This window comes from Propithecus coquereli, unplaced genomic scaffold (genome assembly GCF_000956105.1).
Source record: "Propithecus coquereli isolate 6110/MARCELLA unplaced genomic scaffold, Pcoq_1.0 Scaffold52, whole genome shotgun sequence".
NCBI lineage: Eukaryota > Metazoa > Chordata > Mammalia > Primates > Indriidae > Propithecus > Propithecus coquereli.
Window position 1 is genome coordinate 2742173 of NW_012151063.1, and position 8449 is coordinate 2750621.

Consider the following 8449-nt stretch of genomic DNA (forward strand, 5'->3'; position numbering starts at 1 on the left):
TGCTACACTGGTTGATATCAATCTGCTATCGGATCACACTTTTCATACATAAAAGTAACACAACTTTCCTCAATAGGGAATCAGTTTTTGGATTCAGTTCAGTCAGGTACGGTAAAGTGATCAACGCTGGAATTTTATGGCCTTTGTAAAGAAATTGCCAAAGAAAAAAAAAGAAAGAGCCACATCAATGATATTGAGAAAACACAGTGCTCTAACCAGGGGATTATGCCTGTAGCAAATGGAAATTGTCTAAAGTCTGGGACCCAAGAGATGATTATTCAACATAAGAGAAGGTACAGTAATGACCACGTTCCCAGGGAGGCAGAAGGTAGCAAGATCCTGGCTGGAAACAGATCTACTCAAAGATTTTGCAGAAGATAGTTTGATGGAAAGACTATTCACAAAGGTGTGGAGAAGATTGTGTTCAGCAATTTGCACAAGCAAGGTTATTAAGCTTTAACTAGTTCTGGAAATAAAGAAGGGAACGAAGTTTCTCGTCAGAACCTGTAGAGTTTTGATGAACTGCCAGTAAGCAGAACCCTGAAAAAAAATGACAAGCAATTCTCTTCAAAGAGACTAGCTTACCACAGATTAAAACATATTGACAATTCTCTACAAGTAAAATAGTGCTGTAGATCTTGCATATGGAGAGACAGGCAAGTTCAACAGAAGAGAAAGTTCAGAAATACACCCAACCACATGTGAAACCTTAGCAGATAAAATGACAACATCAGCAATAGATGGGGAATTTTTAATATATCCTTTTGGGAAACTGAATAAAACAGAATCCCTACCTCACACCATGCCCTGAAATAGAATCCAAATAGATTATAGGTCTATCTGGAAAGAAATTGAAAATGTACAAGGTTAGAAATGAAGATGACTAATTTCTCTAAAATCTGGATATGTAGGAATGCTTTAAAACTGAGTCAAAGTCCAAATGTAATTAGATAGATGATATAGATGATAGCTAGACAGATGAGAGAGAGAGAGAGAGAGAGATTCCACAGGGGTCAATTTAAATGCTTGCTTTATGACGTATTAAATAAACGCTAGGTGTGTTTGACTAAATCACATGTTACATTCAAGAAGCAATAAAGGAAAGAACATATTGTTGAATTTCCAATAAAATAAATGTAATAAAGGGAATTTATGTCATCTAAATTAAGCAACCAGAAATATAGGAAGAAAAGAACAATGGAAAGCTGATATTTAAATGTCAGTTGGAAGAAATCAAATAAAATACATTTGTTGTCTGTCACGTTGAATGTAAATTTCCTGTTAAAATGGAAAATGCATATCTTTAATTTTGGAATTAGTGAAATTGTTTAAATTATCATTTAGCAGGAACATACTTAAAACATAGATATAAAGGAGGGCTAAATATTAATAGTGATGGGCAAAAATATAGCAGCCAAATTCAAATAAAAGTATAATAAAGGTCATTTTATTATCATATGTGGTGGAATTATATGTTAAGCACAGTAATCGGAAACAAGAGGAAACATTTTAATGAGGGAAGATGCAATTTCTGATGTGTCATAAATCTGCTAATATTATCATGGCAGTTAAATATATGTCAGAAATAATTAGAAATTGATAACAATACCATTTTGATCAGACACAATAAGAAACCTCATTCAGATTGGAGCAGATCGAATGCAAAATTAAGAATATAGATAAAGTGGATAATACAAATAATCAGTTTGCCTTTGTATCCATGTCTATATCCATGAAGATAGATGGATGGATAGATGATTGTTAGATAGATACGTCGATTCCATGGGAGTTATTTGCTTTTTGCCTTATTAAATAAGTACTAGATATGTTTTAATAAACCAAATGTTGCATTTAAGATGCAATAAGGGAAACAAAGATATTAATACTTTTGAACTTCCAACAATAAGCCCTCCTTCAGAGGATCTACTCTTTAATATATCAATAAAACACACATAACAATCAATACTTAGTTCACTTACGGGACACATAAAAGGAAAATGGCATCCAAATAAAACATAAATTTGAAAGCTTAGCAATTAGGAAGCATAATCCCTAATAACGCAGTAAAAGAAACAACCACAACTGAGTTCACTTTCTACCAAAGAGACGTGGAGACACAGTGGTGATTGTCAGTCTAGTTCCTGGTATTTCCTCCAGAAAGAATACTGAACATCAAAAAGGAGAAAGGCAGCTACAGGACACCCGTGTTCTCAACAGAGCTCTACGACAGAGTATTCTCATTCTTCCAAACAACTGTAAGTGTAAAAAGAAAAAAAAAAAAAGGAAGAACCCTTCAATTTGCAGAGATCCATCTCTTGTGCCACAAGACAAAGATGCGTGACTGCAAAACACGGAAAGAGAGAAGAGAAAAGAGGAGAGACCTCTTCTACAGTATGTGTGTCTTACAGTGAGAATATTTCCAAAGTTATTATTTAAAACACACACTGTGTTAAAAGGAGGCGGTAGAGTACAGAGGAAACACTTCAATGGAGTGTATGCAGTGGAACCCAAATTCTGGAATTGTTGCGGGTTGATTGTCAGTTGGTATCTGGTTTGTTTTCCTGGCATTTGGATTCCTAGTTTCTAAAATTAGTAGGTGGGTTGACTTTCTTGTGTTGATACTACTGCATAGATTGTCTTCAAAGGGATCCCTGGACATATACCAACTAGGGCTGTCTGGAAAGTATCCAGCTACAATACTTTCCAGACAGCCCTCGTATGTGCATGTGTGAACGTTTCTGGGGAGAAAATCATAGCTTTGCTAAGAATCTCAACATCGTGCATGGAACAAACATGAGGGGATTATCAATCCATACATTCCTTTTCCGTCTTTGCATTATCTGATTCTAGCAGAAAATAATGTGGTTCTTGTAGATTGGGGAAGTGGAACACTCAAATTAGAAATATCTATGTACCGTATTGGCTTTGGAAGTCTCCAATTCAATTTACTCAATCGTTTTCCTTCAGTAAGTTTTCTGAGCTAACTTTTATTTCTTAGTCTTTTGATAAACGCTCCAAGGACATTGTATATTTCTATTAAAAAAAAAAGGAAGCAAACATTCAGGTAATTGCCTTCGACCTACATAAATTCTCTCTTCCAGTTCATTTATGATTTGTTCTTCCTACCTCTTTATTTTTGGCCAAATATAAATGTATTGGTCTTCAGCTATACAGTATTATGCATCTCAATTCCTGATAAACTCAGACATTGACTTTGAACAATCTAAAAAGAATGATAAAATTCCTACTTATTCATCATGCATCCTTTTGTATTATAATACAGAAATGTTCATTGCATGTTTGTCTTTTTATCATATTTTCTTAATATTTTCACTCCAAATGCAAAAGAGAACTGAAATATAACCACAGAAAAGCTAACTGGCTGCATAATGAAGTAGTCGCTCAAAGCTATAACCAACACATATGATTCTAAAAAGCTATTTTGCCTGCATAATATAATCCAATAACAATGCTACATACTTTTAGTTTTGGAAATACTTATGAACGTTTCTACAATCATTGCTCAATTCTGTAAGCAGTATTCTGGCAGTGAAAATCAAACCTACTATTCTAGCTAACAAAGGAATAGAGATAGCCGTATTCCGTGACAATCTCTGAAACGCAGCCATGTTGTCTATTTTTGGTACAATAGCTTTAATTATAGGATCATCATAGAGTATTTTAGATACTCAAAACATTAAGCTGTTCTGAGCAAAGGGGTAAATTTTGATGTCAACTTAAGTGAGGCCTTTTATTTTTCTCTATAGTTTGTGATGTGTTTATTGCTTAATCTATCCAGCTCAGGGCAGAGCTGGATGGTTGAATACATGTTTACTTTACCTACTGCCACATACTGGTTAGGTATATGCATACTGACATCCAAAACGTTAGGACTTTTTTGTCAGACACACACACACACACACAAACACACAGACACACACGTGGGAGCTTACTTCTAACAATCAAATGCAAAGATAGAAGTTGTCCCTGAGCTAATACAGTAACATCGTTAATGAGATTTGTGGCAATATATTATGGCATGAACCATTATGGTACATTTTAGAATTATGCCTTTTTTAATGCATTCAAGTAAGTTCTCCTTCTACATTTGGCTCCATTAGGGGTAGTGTCACAATCAGTGGTCAACATTGCTTTTATTTATTTACTTTTTATATAGCCATAAAGCCAAGCAGTCATGAAGTTACTCACTCCTGTTCATTCATGACTACCTACCCACTATTGTGCTACTAATGTTATTTCAATTGGTAGGTGAGAAAATTGAGTCTTACAACATTTAATTTTCATCTGGCTAGTAAGTGGTGGTTCTGATATCCAGCAGTCTCACCAAGGATCCTGTGCCTTAGTCATTAAAATTTAATGACATATTTTTCCAACTAATTCCAGGGACACAAATATTATTATCTGCACCCGTGCTCTCCTTTCCTAACCAATTTACAGAAGGGAAAAGAGGAAATAAGATATATATGTAAGACAGAAAGGAAATGTAATATAAATAAAATATCTAGGAGGTTCAAAGGATGGAGGGAGACAATGTTTGGGATTATAAAGGGAAAAAGCAGGTGATGTCTGCTGAGGAATCTTCAAGGATGAGCTCTATTTGGCTAGGGGAAGTAGTGAATTCTAATGAAAGGAAAACATTGAATAAGGGAATGGAGAAGGGTTTTGGGAAGATTTGTTCTGCCCAATACTGTACCCATTAGTCATATATGGATATTTAAATTTAACTAAAATTAACCGGGTATAGAAAAAACCTACACTCTACCAGTATACAATATATACATGTAATGTCGTTCAACTTGTACCCCCCAAACATACTTAAACATTTTTTTAAATTTAAAAAAATTAAAATAAAAATATAAAATTAACGATTATGAATTCAGTGTGTGAATTACACTCTCCACATTTCAAGTGCTCGGTACCCACACACGACTGGTGACCACCACACTGGACAGCACATGCGTAGGAGTTTCCTTTAATCTCAAAAATTTTTACAGGACAGTATTGGTTTCAGAAGTTCACCCCAGAGTATAGCGCAGTAAAGATTCTTCTATAAGCAGTTCATTTTCCAATAAATGCTATAATGCAAAGACAAGGAAAGGTATGAATTAATCCAATGTAAAAAAATGACTTTAATGTATTGCTCCAATCATACCAGAAACAATACTGTGAGTATGAAAAAAATGATTTTCAATTTTATCTAATAAATTTTTCTTCTCAAGATATCCAAGTAGGTTTAAAACATCATTGGGAATAAATAGCATTGCCAGTATAAATAACTAAAAATAAAATAGGCACATTTCGATGGTGTACACTAAATATAAAATTGAAACAAAAATGCCATTTTCTTCTTCTTTTCTCTGCCCTGATTGGCTTAACAGTATTCTAATTTTTAAAAGACATCCTCGAAAACACTGCTTCTTTAAAAGTTTTCCTTTTAGAAGAGAGAATTTAAGGACACGAGTTTATTTTGTCTCATGAAGCTATTTATGGTTGTGGTAACTGCAGCCCACACAAATATTGACAAAAAAGGATTTTTAAATTATAGATTGTCAGTTCCTTGTTTGGAACTTCCTGGAAATCACTCCTATATGATGGGAGTCATGCAGTTTTCGATGAAACATGTCACATTTTACAGAAAACATTACCATGAAGTCTCTGGATTCTGTAATGAAATATTTTGCTTTTCTACACGGTGGAGACCACACACACACACACACACACACACACACACACACACACACACACACACACACACACACACACACACACCCACACACCCCAGTCTGCGAGAAAATCTGCAGGGATAATGGATTGAATGGGGTGGCTCTGCTTGACAGAAATTTAACATATTCCTCAGAGAAAAAATGACACTTCTAATCAGCTTCCAGGGGAAAAAAAATCATTTTTCCTGCAGCAGCTGGTACAGATGGAATCTAAACACCTCCTTCAAAGGAGCGAGTTTGAAAATCTGAATTTTGAAGTCAAAAAGAAACCAACTATGTATGTTTCTGTGTTGGAAACAACTCCCCCAGTAGATTAGGCTTCAGTATGGGCCGTTAAACATGAGAACCACCTCTGTGCCGTGACATTTAGCGCCGGAATCCATCACATTTTGTAATGGGACAGAATTCAGTGGGAAAGCAATTGTATTCGTAAAAGTGCAGATCCAATGGATTTTCTCTGAATTCAGCTCTGTGGGATAATATTGGGGATTTTTGTTTTCTTTTTCTTCTTCTTCTTCTTGAGGGGGGTCATGTTCTTCAGACTGTGTAATCTAAACCACAGAGCTGCTCTGCTTAGCATAGCTGGGGTGGGGGGATTGGCGTCTGAGGTTTATTAAACACACTTGCAATTACTAGAGTTTGATTAATGACTGTAATTAAATGTTGCATGCGTGGCTTCAAGAGCGCTTTCACTCATTTAATTAGTTAATAACATGGGTAAGGAAAAAAAATGCCACTGTGTCCTTCAGGTACCACTCAATTGAGGATAAAACTGTATTATGTCCCTCAGAGTAGGACCATGAGGTCAGTTATAACTTTAATACCCGAAACTATTCAACTTTTCAGCAAATGCCTCTCGGCTGCTAAATACCAACCATGTTTCTTGCCACTGAAGATAAAGCCCTGAACAAGATGAAGGAAGATTCTTCTTCATCAGAACTTTAAATGAATGTGTCCACAAGTTAATTAAATGTGTAGAGTAAATGTGATTTGTATCTTTTTGTCTTCCCTTCCCTCCACTGGAAGTCTGCAAGTAGGTAAACAAGTTATTCCTAGACCTGGAGCAATAAGCCTAGAATTTAAACTGAATGTATTCAAGACTAATTCTTTTTAGCACAGATTGTATGCTTACTTCTCACTGTCTGCTCGGATACTTCCCACCTGAAGGCACAAGACAGATAAAGTTGATCGAGTCTGGGTGCATGATATCAAAATAAATAAGCAGATAATTGATGAATGAAACCCTTCCCATCTAAGGCTTTTCTGTTCATTAGCATTATTTTTGCAAACAGCGATGTTAATGGTCATCTACAACAATAGTTTCAGCTTGTAACTTTTGATTCTTCACATTTTATTCATCTCTACATCAGTTTGTAGCTACCGTTGGAAGAAAATACAGCCTTGGTGAGCTGGAGAGGGGAATTGAAAATGACCAACTTATTGACAATGTGTTGCTGAGGCTATATGCAGATACGAGGAACCCCTACGTATTTCTGTTGTTGACGTTCCAATTTTCTTTGGCTTGGAAGTAAACTATCCAGTATTAAGATCTGGATAGACCATCGCAGTCCATGAAAGCATCCATGTAGGTAACTTTATGTATCTAAATAAGCCAAAATTCATTTTACTGATTGGGATATTTCATATTGCTGTGTTTCTACCAGCTAGTTACTTTAAAGATGCATTTGAAAAAAGTTAAAAATAATTGACAAAAAAATTAACCTTGCCTTTAATCACATTATTTAAAAAATAATGACTGGGTCAAAAATATCAAAAGGGATCATAGAAATTACATACCCCATTTCCTTAGTTTACTCAAGGTGAAGTCGAACCACACATTTAAAGTGATTCTCTGAAGGTCATGTAGACTCTGGACCATAATCCACATCTTCTCACATGTTTTTTTTTTTTTGCATTTGTCAACCATTCTAAATTTTGTCTACTTTTTTCATTACAAGTCATTAAAATACCCAAAACAGGCATTCATTAGGACGATAGCCACGAACATTGGATCATCATCTGGTCACATGAAATTTATGATATAAATCAATGCACTTGGAAAATGTACACATCAAAGGTCTAATCTATGAATTCACAGATGTTCATCCACCATCAGGAAGAATCATGCTAATAATCTTCAAATAAATATGGAATTTGTGGCAATCTTATGCATATTTGGTTAATTATGATATTCACTTTTTAATTAATAGCATAGCTACATAGAAAAAGAAAAAAGATCTGTGACTTTGTAATCAACAAAAGAGCAATCTCCCTTATCATACAAAATATTGTTGCTTTAAAGGAAAATGCTGAGTTAAAATTAAACATTTTAGAAGTAGTTTCGTGGTTATAATTTGTATAACAAAATTGATTTTTCTGATATTTATAAAAACAAGCCTACTATGTTAAGCAGCTAATTAGCCCTCTAATGTTGATTTAACAAATATTTATTTTATGCATTGTATATGAAAGCATTGGGTTAAACAATAAGAAAACAGCAATATTCTGTTACACTATATCCTAAGAATGCCTTGAATTTCATCTGAATTTCTGATGTCTGTGAAGATTAATGAACAAATTTTGCCTAAAAGTCATTATTAAACCCATCTTCAGCATGTAGTTTAAGACTTTATCTTTTTTTTCCTTTTTTTTTTATTTCAGCATATTGTGGGGGTACAGATGTTTAGGTTACATATGTTACCCTT